Below are 13,392 nucleotides of genomic sequence, written 5' to 3'. Positions count from 1 at the left end.
ATCAGATGAATGATCATAGGACCTGATTTGAAAATCACATCAAGGAATGACGCACGGAAGAGTACAGTTAAGACAGTTGTGAATTGCTGACACCACTACTCTTCCATACCCCAGCAGTGGCGGCATGGCATGGAGAGAGAATCTGTGTGCTTGGGGGAGGGAGAGCAAAGTGATTGTGGGACTTTGCATTAGAACTCAGTGCTGCCCTATCACAGTGGAAAGCAACACAGCAAGATTTGGCAAGTATCCACGGAGGGAGCATTTAGACTAGCCCTAGCCATAAGGGAATTATCCATTCCAGCAATCGGAACCTGAGTTCCAGCTAGCTCCACTACTGTGGGCTAAAGTACCCTAGGGTCGTAAATAAACACAAAAGGCATTCCACGCCACAGTGAGTGCAATCCCTGGACAAGTTCGGGTGCTATGCTTGGCTTGCAGCCAGTGGATTTGGAATGCATGTGACCCAGTAAGACACCAGCTGGGGCAGCCAAGGGAGTGCTCACATCACCCTCCATCCCTGCAACAGGAAGCAGTGCAGCTCACAGCTCCAGGAGGAGAGATGAGAGGAAAGAGGACTTTGTGTTGCATCTTGTATATCAGCTCAGCCATAGTAAAATAAAGCACTAGAGTCCTGAAGCCCCTATACTAGGCCTTATCTCCTGGATGACATTGCTAGACCCACCCTGGGCCAATAGGGAACCCACTGCCCTGAAGGGAAGTACTCAGTCCTGGCAGAATTCACCACCTACTAACTAAAGAGTCTTTGGGCTCTGAATAAGCATCAGAGATAACCAGGCAGTAGCCACCACCAGCCTGGAGTGGTGGCCATGGGGAGAGTCTCTTTTTACTTATGGAAAGGAGAGAAAAAAGTAGGGAGGACTTTGTCTTGCAACCTGGGTTCCCGCTCAGCCCCAGTATAATAAAGCACCAAGCAGATTCCTAAAGCCTCTAATCAAGGTCCTAGCCCCTGGACAGCACTTCTAGACCCATCCAGGGGCAGAAAGGAACCTGTGGCACTGAAGAGAAAGACTCAGTGCTGCCAGGATTCATCACCTGTTTATTAAAGAGTGATCAGACCTTGAATAAACATCAGCAGTAGCCAGGAAATAGTCTCCACAGGCCTTAGGCAAGACACAGTACTATACTGGCTTCAGGTGTGACCCAGTGCAGTCCCAGCAGTGGCAGCCATGGGAGAAATTGCATCCCCCTCCCCACAACTCCAAGCAGCTTAGCATGGAGGGTGTGACTCCATTTGCTTGGGAAGAAGTAAGGAAAGAGAACAAGGGACTCGGCTTGGTAATCCAGGGAGTTCTCCCAGATCATACCCAAAGCCATTAAGGTGGTACCTCTATGAGTCTGCAAGAGTCACAGCATTACTGGAATTGGGATGCCTCCTAATGCACATACGGCTGCAGGGACCAAAGACTTAGGTCACAATGCAATTCCCTTTTAATACATGGGAAGTTTTCTTAAGAAGGACAGGTATAAACAAGCCCAGACTGCAAAGACTAGAATAAATACCTAACTTGTCAATGCCTAGACATTGATGAACATCCAGAAGCATCAAGACTATCCAGGAAAACATGACCTCATCAGTGAACTAAATAAGCCAACAGTGATCAATTCTGGAGTAATAGAGATATGTGACCTTTCAGACAGATATTTCAAAATAGCTGTTTTGAGGGAGCAGCCCAATAGAATCCAACATAATACAAAGAATTCAGAATCCTATCAAATAAACTTAACAAAGAGATTGAAATGATTAAAAAGAATCAAGCAGAAATTCTAGAGCTGAAAAATTCAACTGACAATCTGAAGAATGCATAAGAGTCTCTCAATAGCAGAATTGATCAAGCAGAAGAAAGAATTGGTGAGCTCAAAGACAGCCTATTTGAAAATACACAGAGGAGTCAAAAGAAAAAAATAATAAAGCCTGCCATCAGAATCTAGAAAATAGTCTCAGAGGGCAGATCTAAGAGTTATGAGCCCTAAAGAAGAAGTAGAGAAAAAGATAGGGATAGAATGTTTACTCAAAGATATAACAGAGAATTTCTCAAATGTAGAGGAAGATATCAATATTCAAGTACACTAAGATTATAAAACACCAAGCAAATTTAACCCAAATAAGACATTTGGGTTAAATAACCCACCTCAAGACATTTAAAAATCAAACTGCTAAAGATCAAGGATAAAGAAAGGATCCTAAAAGCAGGAAGAGAAAAAAATAACATATAAGAAGCTCCAATGTTTCTGGAAACAGATTTCTCAGTGGAAACATTACAGGCCAGGGGAGAGTGATATGATATATCTAAAGTGATGAAGAAAAAAATATAATACTTTTATCCTTCAATATTATATCCAGTGGAAATATCCTTCAAAAATGAAGGAGAAACATAGACATTCCCAGACAAACAAGAGCTGAAGGATTTTGTCAACACCAGACCTGTCCTACGAGAAATCCTAAAGGAAATTATTCAATCTAAAAGAAAAGGATGTTAATCAGTAGTAAAAAATAATCTGAAGGTGCAAACTTCACTAGTAACAGTAAGTCCACAGACGAGGAATATTATAATACAGTAGTTGTGGTGTGTAAACTACTCACATCTTGAGTAGGAGGACTAAAAGGTGAATTCATCAAAAATAATAGCTATATCAACTTTTTAAGACATAGACGTATAATAAGATACAAATAGAAACAGCAAAATGTTTAAAAGAGGGGATATAAAGTGTCAAGTTTTATTCGTTTTTACTTTTCTTGTTTGTTTTTGCAGAGTTAAGTTGTCATCAGTTTAAAATAATGGATTATGTTATTTGCAAGCCTCATGGTAACCTCAAATCAAAGCCTACAAGAGACACACAAAAATATAGAGCAAGAAATTAAAATACACAAAGGAAATCACTTTCACAAAAAGAAAACAGGAAGAAAGGAAGTAAAAAAGAGAAATCCACAAAACAACCACAAAACAAATTAAAAATGGCAGTAGTAAGTCCTTATCTATCAATAACAACATTGACTGGAAATAAACTAAACTCTCCAATCAAAAGACATTGAGTAGCTGAATGGGTTAAAAAACAAGACCTAATGATCTGTTGCCTACACAAAACATACTTTACCTATAAAGATATACATAGACTGAAAATAAAGGGATGAAAATAGATATTTTGTGAAAATGGAAACTATAAAAGAGCATGAATAGTTAGATACAATAGATTTCAAGACAAAAACTATAAAAAGACAAAGTCATTATATAATGACAAGGGTTCAATTTAACAAAAGGATGTGACAATTATAAATATATATACACCCAATACTGTAGCACTCATATATATGAAGCAGATATTATTAGAGCCAAAGGGAGAGATAGGTCCCCATATAATAATAGTTGGAGACTTCAACACCCCACTTTCAGTATTGGATAAATCATCCAGATAGAAAATCAACAGAGAAACATTAGACCTAATCTGCACTACAGACCAAATGGACCTCATAAATATTTACAGAATATTTAATCCAATGGCTGTAGAACACATATTACTCTCCTCAGCACAGGGATCATTCTGAAGGGTAGACCATATGTTAGACCACAAAATAAGTCTTTAAAAATAATAAAAAATTGACATCAAGTATCTTCTTTGACCACAGTGGAATAAAACTAGAAATTAATAGCAGGAACTTTGGAAATGATACAAATACATAGGTATTAAACAATATGCTTATTAATGACCAATGGGTCAATGAAGAAATTAAGAAGGAAATTAAAAAAAAATTCTTGAAACAAATGAAAATGGAAATGCAACATACCAAAACCTCTGGGATACAGCAAAAGCAGTACTAAGAGGAAAGTTCATAGCAATAAGTCCCTACATCAAAACATAGAAAAACTTCAAATAAACAATTATGCATCTTAAAGAACTAGAAAAGCAAGAGCAGACCAAACCCAAAATTAATAGGAGAAGATAAATAATAAAGATCAGAGCAGAAATAAACAAAATTGAAACAACAAAGATATATACATAAAAGATCAAGGGAATAAAAAAAGGTGTTTTGGGGGTTTTGTTTTGTTTTTTGTTTCCGAGACAGGGTCTCAGTTCAGTTGCCCAGGCTGCAGTGCAGTGGCACAATCTTGGCTCACTGCAGCCTCAGTATTCCCGGCTCAGATCATTCTTACACCTCAGCCTCTGAATAGCTGGGACTACAGGTGTGCACTACGATGCCCAGCTAATTTTTTATATTTTTAGTAGAGACAGGGTTTTGCTATGTTACCAAGGCTGGTCTTGAACTCCTGGACTCAAGTGATATACCCACCTTGGCCTCCCAAAGTGCTGAGATTACAGGCATGAGCCACCACACTGGCCGGGTTTTTGATAAGATAAGCAAAATTGACAAACGTTTTGCCAAACTAAGAAAAAAAGAGAGGTGACTCGAAATCAGAGATGAAAAAGGTAACATTACAATTGATACCACAGAAAATCAAAGAATCATATGAAACAAATGAAAATGGAAACTAATATGAACAACTGTATGCCAATAAATTGGAAAACCTAGAACAAATAGATAAATTCCTAGAATACAACCAAGATTGAACCCATGAAGCAATGCAAAACCTGAAGAGACCAATAACAAGTAATGACATCAAAGCTATAATACAAAGTGTCCCAGCAAAGAAAAGCTTGTAACCTGATGGCTTCACTGCTGAATTTTACCAAACATTTAAAGAAAAACTATTAACAATTCTACTTAAACTATTCCCAAAAACGGAAGGGGAGGGAATACTTCTAAACTAATTCGCTGAAGCCACTATCACCCTAATGCCAAAACCAAACAAAGACACATCCAATAAAGAAACTGCGGGCCAATATCTCTGATAAATATTCATACAAATATTGTCAAGAAAATATGTGCAAACTAAATATAACAACACATTAAAAAGATCATTCATCATGACCAAGTGGGATTCATCCCATGGATGCAAAGATGGTTCAACATATGCAAATCAATAAATATGATATATCGCATCAACAAACTGAAGGAGTAAAATTATATGATCATTTCGATTGATACTGATAAAGCATTTGATAAAATTCAACATCTTTTCATGATAAAAATAACCTGAAAAAACTGAGTATAGATGAAACATACCTCAACACAATAAAAGCCATATACAACAGACTCACAGCTAGTATCACACTGGGGAAAAACTGAAAACCTTTCTTCAAATATCTGAGACATGACAAGTTTGTTGTTCACTACTGTTATGCAACATAATACTGGAAGTCCTAGGTAGAGCAATCAGACATAAGAAAGAAATAAAAGGCATCTGAATTGTAAATGAAGAAGTCAAATTATTCTCATTTGCAGATTATATGTTTTTTTTTTTTTTTGGAAAAACCTGAAGACTCCACCAAAACAAACCACCACCAACAACAACAAAAAACAAAAACAAAACCTATTTTAACCAGTAAGCAAGTTCAATATAGCTGCAGGATACAAAATCGACATACAAAATTCAGTAGCACTTCTGTATGCCAACAGAGAACAATCTGAAAAAGAAATCAAGAAAGCAATTCCATTTACAATAGCTACAAATTAAATACTTATGAATAAATTTAACCAAATAAGTGAAAGATCTCTACAATGAAACTATTAAATATTGATGCAAGAAATTGAAGACAACACAAAAAATGGAAAGATATTCCATGTTCATAGATTGGAAGAATCAATATTGTTAAAATACCCATACTAATCAAAGCAATCTACAGATTCAATGCAATCTCTATCAAAATACCAATGATATTCTTCACATAAAGAGAAAACAAATACTCCTAATTTTTATATGGAACCACAAAAGATCCAGACTAGCCAAAATTATCCTGAGAAAAAATAACAAAACTGGAGGAATCACATTACCTGACTTCAAATTACAATACAGAGTTATAGTAACCAAAACAGCATGGTACTGGCATAGAAACAGACACAAAGACCAATGCAACAGAATAGAGAGGCCAGAAATAAATCAATACATCTACAGTGAACTCATTTCCAACCAGGGCACCAAGAACATACAATAGGGAAAAGACAGTCTCTCCAATAAATGGTGCTGGGAAAACTGGATATCCATATGCAGAGGAATAAAACAAGACTTCTATCTCTTGCTGTATGCAAAAATCAAACAAAAATAGATTAAATACTTAAATCTAAGACCTGAAACTATGAAATTACTACAAAACGACATGGGGGAAACTCTCCAGGACATTGGCCTGGGCAAATATTTCTTGAGCAATATCCCAAAAGAACTGGCAACCAAAGTAAAAATGGACAAATGGGATCGCATCAAGTTAAAAAGCTTCTGTACAGCAAAAGAAACAATCAATAAAGTGAAGAGACAACTCACAGAATGGGAAAAAATATTTGCAAACTACACCTCTGACAAGGGATTAATAACCACAATATATAAGGAGCTCTAACAACTCTATAGGAAAAAAAAAAACTAATCTGATTTAAAAGGGGGCAAAAGATCCAAATAGATATTCCTCAAAAGAAGACATACAAATGGAAAACAGGCATATGAAAAGGTGCTCAACATCATTCATCATCAGAGAAATGCAAATGAAAAGTACAATGAAATATCATCTCATTCCAGTTAAAATGATTTTTATCAAAAAGACAAGCAATATTGAATGCTGGCAATGACATAGAGAAAAAAGAACACTTGTACACTCTTGGTGGGATGATAAAATAGTACAGCTACAATGGAGAACAGTATGGAGGTTCCTAAAAAATCTAAAGATAGAACTAACATATGATCCATTAATCCCACTGCTGGTATATACTCAAAAGAATGAAAATCAGTATACTGAAGAGATATCTGCACTCCAGTGTTTATTGGAGCACTATTCATAATAGCCAAAATTTGAAAGCAACCTAAGTATCCATCAACACAGGAATGAATAAAGAAAATGTGGTGTGATGCATGTTCACACTCATAGGTGGGAACTGAACAATGAGAACACTTGGACACAGGGCAGGGAACATCACACCCCAGGGCCTGTCATGGGGTAGGGTGCAGGGAGAGGGATAGCATTAGGAGAAATACCTAATATAAATGACGAGTTAATGGGTGCAGCAAACCAACATGGCACATGTATACCTATGTAACAAACCTGCACATTGTGCACATGTACCCTAGAACTTAAAGTATAATTTAAAAAAAAGAAAAGGAAAAAAAAATAAAAGGGTTAGCAAGATAAAATGTAGGAATCCTAAGGCACTATGACTTTTAGTGCTTCTTAAAAACTCCCAAATTCTGTGCCTGACTTATAAGAAAAATTTGAGTGGAGACCTGAGGACACTGCAAAAGACTAAAGGATGAGAATTGGCTCATTTATTTTTATATTCAGAATTGTCATTTGTTCATAAATACTATAATAATAAAAATTATCAATGTTAAAAAAAAAAAGAAAATGTGGTATGATATGGTTTGGCTGTGTCTCTACCCAAATCTCATCTTGAATTATAGCTCCCCCAATTCCCACGTGTTGTTGGAGGGACCCAGTGGGAGATAATTGAATCATGGTGGCAGGTCTTTCCCCTGCTGTTCTCACGATAGTGAGTAAGTCTGAAGAGATCTGATGGCTTTATAAAGGGGAGTTTCCCTGCACAAGCTCTCTTCTCTTGTCTGCCACCATGATTGTGAGGCCTCCCCAGCCATGTGAAACTGTGAGTCCATTAACCACCTTTCTTTTGCAAATTGCCCAGTCTTGGGTATGTCTTTATCAGCAGTGTGAAAATGGACTAATACACGTACATATACACAATGGAGTACTATTCAGTCATAAAAAAGAATGAGATCATTTGCAAGTTTTGAATAGAAATAGAGGACATTATCTTAAGTGAAATAAGCCAGGCACAGAAAGACAAACTCTGCATGCTTTCATTCACTTGTGGGAGCTAAAAATTAAAACAACTGAGCTCATGGAGATATAGATTAGTGGTTACCAGAGGCTGGGAAGGGTAGTACAGGTTGGGGGATTGTTAGAAAATGGAGATGGTTTATGAGTAGAGAAATATAGTTAGAATGAGTGAATAAGACCTAGTACTTCTAGTACTTGATAGCACAACACGGTGACTACAGTCAGCAAGAATTTGTTGTATATTTTAGAGTAACTGAGGGAGTACTATTGGAATGTTTGTAACGCAAGGAAATGATGACTGCTTGAGGTGATGGCAACCCCATTTACTTTATGTGATTTTTGTACATTGTATGCCTGTATCAAAATCTCATCTACTTCATAAATATTTATGCATGGTATATATCTATAAAATTAATAAATTAAGAAAGAAACGATAACTATATTCTAGTTATATGATATCTAAGGGTAACAAATAGGGCAAAATTTTAATTATTGGATGAGTTTATAATACCAATCATCTTGAACTGGACTCCTGGTAAAACCAAAGGTACTTAGAAACTGTCATTGCCAACTGCTATCCCTATTTGATGGCTGGACCTTCTGTGTTGGGGACAAGGATGGAGGACAATGAGGTAGAATGGAGTACAAACATTGCCTGCTTGTTCAGGGAATTTTCCCTGGTAAGTTTACAGATTCTGGTATTGGATTTCTTGCTGATGGTGACCGTGATGTTTGAAGGATTTTAAGCAGGAGGTAACATGATTTGGTTTTCATTTAAAAGAGTTCACTGTAGTGGCAGAATGAACTGATGGAAATGGGATCAAACTAAAAAGAGGGGGAACAGTTAAAAATTATCAGTAGCAAACTAAATACGAGAAGATACAATAGGAATTGCTTTGCCATGTAGGCTGGTAGGACATCACTATGAACACTGCTTATCAATATACCATAAATGTAAATAAATACAACTTAACTAAATAATAGGCAACAAAGCATATACTTTATATTTTATAGTGGGTTCAGAAGAATCCAGAATTTTTGAATATTATAGACAATGACATTATGGGGGTATTTTTTATAAATTCACAGGTTTCTTAAAAGGTCTGAAAGGTTGGTTAACATTTTAATACAACATGGAGAAACGCTGACAGCAGCAATGTGCTCATGAGAATGTATTTAGTCTTATTTCTGTTGGAGAAGCTTCAGTGCTATGCTTTTAGAGATACAGTGCTTTAGTATGTCCCATCAAATTTTGCATCAGAATACTTGAAAAGTCTCATTTCTGCTATTCAGTGACCTCTTGGCTATACACTAATAGATTTCCAATCCACTGAGAGGCAAAACCCTCACAGACACTTTTGAAACATTCAAAGCTATGATTAAATGTGCCTTTACATAAAAAATCAATCTTTTTAAAGGCATTCAAGGGATTTGCTCTGCAAAGCAGAGACTATCATGCTAGCCAGGCTCTCCTAGACTTCTAAAATATCTATCTTTTCCTTCTGCAGGAAGTCATTATTCCAGGGACTGTTTATAGAGGCAGATTTTCAAAGGCCTCCAAACTCCAATTAAGATCATTTTGGCTTAAGAACACCCTCTCATTTATTACAGGATTTTCTTTAAGTACACAAAAGTTGCATGCTGTAAGTGTAACAATCATCAATTAGTAGATTTGCTTTTTTTTTGTACTTTGGTTAGCTAAACAGCACAGTCTTTACTTTTAGAAACGTCCAAGTAATAATTCACAGATTTATCTTTTTCAAGTCACTGTGGAACGTCCATAAAGTAAATAATATTTTGCTTTCCAGAATTGTCATAATAAAAGTAGATTTAGCTAGCATTTAATGAGTTCTTCATATACATAAGGTCTTTTGTCAACACAGATAATTGAATTTTTTTTTTTGTAGTGCTAATGGTTTCCTATGCTTGTTAACCTCAATTCTTCTAAAAGATATATAAGTTTCTTGGGGACAAGGATCCCATCTACTCCTTTGCTTAATTTCCATACTACATTTAGCAGAGTTCTAGCGATTAGTAGGTAATAATGAACACTAACAATAAGCCTTTAATACTAGAAGAAGTCCAATTTCATGTTTAAAAAGTTTTTTATTTGCAAATAATACATGGAATTATTTGCAAATAAAATAATTTGTTGCAATTGTATTGCAATGAATTATTGCAATACAATTGCAATGATGAAAACCTATTCAATTCAATACACGGAACAGTAGGTTGAAACTGACAAGTTCTGTCATCATTGATCTGACACTTTCTGATCATTCGCAGATTTTTGTTTTACAACTACAATATTGAAGCAGTCAATGAAACTTTTTGTCAACTGTCCTAACTGTCATATTGTCATATACACCTCTTACAGGTGTATTAATGTCATTCTGTTATAATAGTTTCAGTGGTATCATTCTGTTACATCCTAAACTTTCATCTGTGCCTGCTCCTTCATTAAATATTGGGTCTGTATGAAGTTTCCCACTACATCTTCATTATGTTCCAATATAATTATTTTGTTAATTTGCTAAGAAGCCATATAAGTGAACTTAAATTAATGAAAGTGGTCTGCACATGATCACAGATTACTTGGCAGAAGATGGCACAACACAAGCCAAAGGAAGACATAGATCATTTATCTGTTTGTAAGAAGTAGGCCCTCAAAACCACTGGCAGAGGTTCAATAGGAATGTAGAGTAGAAACCCAGGAGAAAGTGATAGTGGGCTCACATCCCCAACAGAATGATCCAGAATCTAAAACTGGAAGCAAACCTGGCCCATCTTCTGTCTCAAAATCTCCCATCTTCCCCAAATAGGTGGACATCCTTATCATACATCTTGTTGTCCAAGCCATCAATATGATTTCTACTGCTTTCTCACAGCCCACAGTTAACACGTACTGTTGATTCTATTTTCTTGATATCTTTTAAATTACTCTAATTCTTTTCATCCCTAGGGCCACCATACATATTCTGTCTGTTATTATAATTTTTCTGGTATACTAAAAAGACTCTTAACTCATTTTCCTGCCTCTAGGCTTGCTTGCATTCCCACATTGCCTCTACCATTTACTTTCCAAATTCATGATCATGTTCATTTTGGGTTAAATATCATTCACAGGTTCCCCATAGCTTCCAGATAAGATCAAAATTTCCTAGAAGGATATTCACATTCATTTACAATCTAATTTATGGACCTTTCCAATCTCATCTCTCACCCTTGCCTTGCTTACGTTGTCTGTTCCAATGATCATCTACTTGCACTGTGGCTCCTGGCGGCCTTAACCACCCTTCCAATCCATCTTCTTTATCTGGACTTCTACTTAAAAAGCTCCCATTAATTTTTTATGTTTTATTTTTTCCAGGCTTTATGCTATCTAAAGAACACTCTGTTGCCATAACCTCTATTTCATTTTGTCTACAATAAAGTTTGGAATCCTAAATTTCAAAGAAAAATTAGATTAGAAAAACAGTAAATAAAATGGGCATTGAATTGTGTTAGGGTCAAGAGGAAACAAAAATGTAAGTTCTGCTCCTTGGAAGTGTCAAAGGGAGGGAAATTTATGAAACAAAGATAGTGTCAGTGCCATGTGTTAAATAGTGCTTCACTCTTTTCAATCAAGCATAATAATATTCAAACTGGAAACAGTAGACTAAGAAAGAGTAAAAAGTCAAAATAGGTGTAGTGGGTTTCTATTACTGCTATAACAAATTACAGCAGATTGTGTTAAAGCAATACAAATTTATTATCTTAAATTCTGGAGGTCAGAAGTCTAAAAATGGATCTCGTTGGGCTAAATCAAGATGTCAACTGGGCCATCTTTCTTTCTGAAGGCTCTAAGGGGTACTGCATTTTCTTGCCTTTTTCACCTTCTTGAGGCTGCTTACATTCCTTGGCTCATGTCCTCCTACTATATCTTCAAAACCAGTAATGACTAGTCTCTCTCACATAGAATCACGCTGACATTCACTCTTCTCTCATCTTCCACATTTCAAAGCCACTTGTAATTACATTTGGCCCGTGGAAGTATCCAGGAAAATCTCCCTATTTTAAAGTCAGTTGATTAGAAACCTTAGTTCGATCTACAATCTTAATTCCTCTTTGCTGTGTAACCGAATATACAAGTTCCTGGGATTAAGATGTAGACATCTTGGAGGTGGGGGCATTATTCTAGCTACCACAATAGATAATATCATAAAATCTTCAAAGGAAGCTGGGTTTGTATAGAGTGAAGTCTTATGATTACATATGTGCATTTTGTAGCCAGAAAAGCCTGGGTTTAAATCCTAACTCTCCTCACCAAAAATTAAAAATAAAATAAAAATTAAAAAATCCCTATATAGAAGTCTCCTAATATTGAAACCTGAGAAAACTAGGGCTTTAATCTGTCAGGGTTATTGGGATACAAGTTTTTCAAGCATATAATCTCTTCTCACAACGACTATGCTATAAGATGGAATAATAATGGAGTTGTTTTAAAGATTATGTGACTCAAAATGTTAAGTATAAAACATATAGAATGGCCTTTAGCATGTTCGAAGAGCTCGATAATGATAATTGTGGGTATTTTATGCCTCAGTGAATGGTAGTGGTTATTATGAAGCTAAAAGAAAAGTCATTCCCTTTAAACATACCAGAAATTTGAGTTAGATACAATAGGAAAATATTACAATTATTTTTAGATAAGAAACCACCCTTATTTAGAAAAACATCTAGATGGGTGCTTTCAGTATTATGAAAGCCAAAGTATTCTGAATGTAATCCAGGAGAATAGAATGCTCTGAATAATACAGAAATACATCGAAGAGTTTCCTTCAGGCAGCTGGAATAGGAGGAGGTTTTTGTGAAGACGTACAAGACCCTGGGAGTAGAGAGGGCTCACCTGTCATGCAAAGAACAGAGGCCAGATAAGAATATGGGTCAGTGATATATCCTCCAACACAGAGAAAATAAGAAAACAAATCCTGATAATGAAAACGATAAGTTGTTCCGTGTTCAGTGCTGTGCTATGCACCCCTCTGTTATCAAATTTTTAATCCTAATTATTTTAAATTCTAAAATGTTAGTAGAAGGAGACTCCCATCAACAACCTTATTTTAGCGGTGTTATGGGGAATCATGTATAAGAAGTCAGTATTCAGCTCAGGACAAACAGCTCAGTTTGCAATAACGCATGTTCAGATCAGGCAACACAGAGAAGCAGAAGCCAGATGGGGAATGATTTAGCAGAAATATGAGACAAATTTCTTTCTCTCCAAATACACTAAAAGAAGGGGAATGGTGTGTTTGTTCGTGTGTTTGTTTTTGAAGGGGGGTAAGGCAGAGGGAGTTGTTGATTCCTGACCTCGCATGTATTCTGTTACAGAGATTAGACCTATCTAGAGAGTAGGTGTTATTATTTTAAATGATTCATCTTATGATGATGATGATGATGATGATGATGATGACTGCTTTCATTTTTATCATTTCCAGATGA

This window comes from Pan troglodytes, chromosome 10 (genome assembly GCF_028858775.2).
Source record: "Pan troglodytes isolate AG18354 chromosome 10, NHGRI_mPanTro3-v2.0_pri, whole genome shotgun sequence".
Taxonomy (NCBI): Eukaryota; Metazoa; Chordata; class Mammalia; order Primates; family Hominidae; genus Pan; species Pan troglodytes.
The sequence above is the reverse complement of the archived record's forward strand: the minus strand, read 5'-3'. Positions refer to the sequence as shown.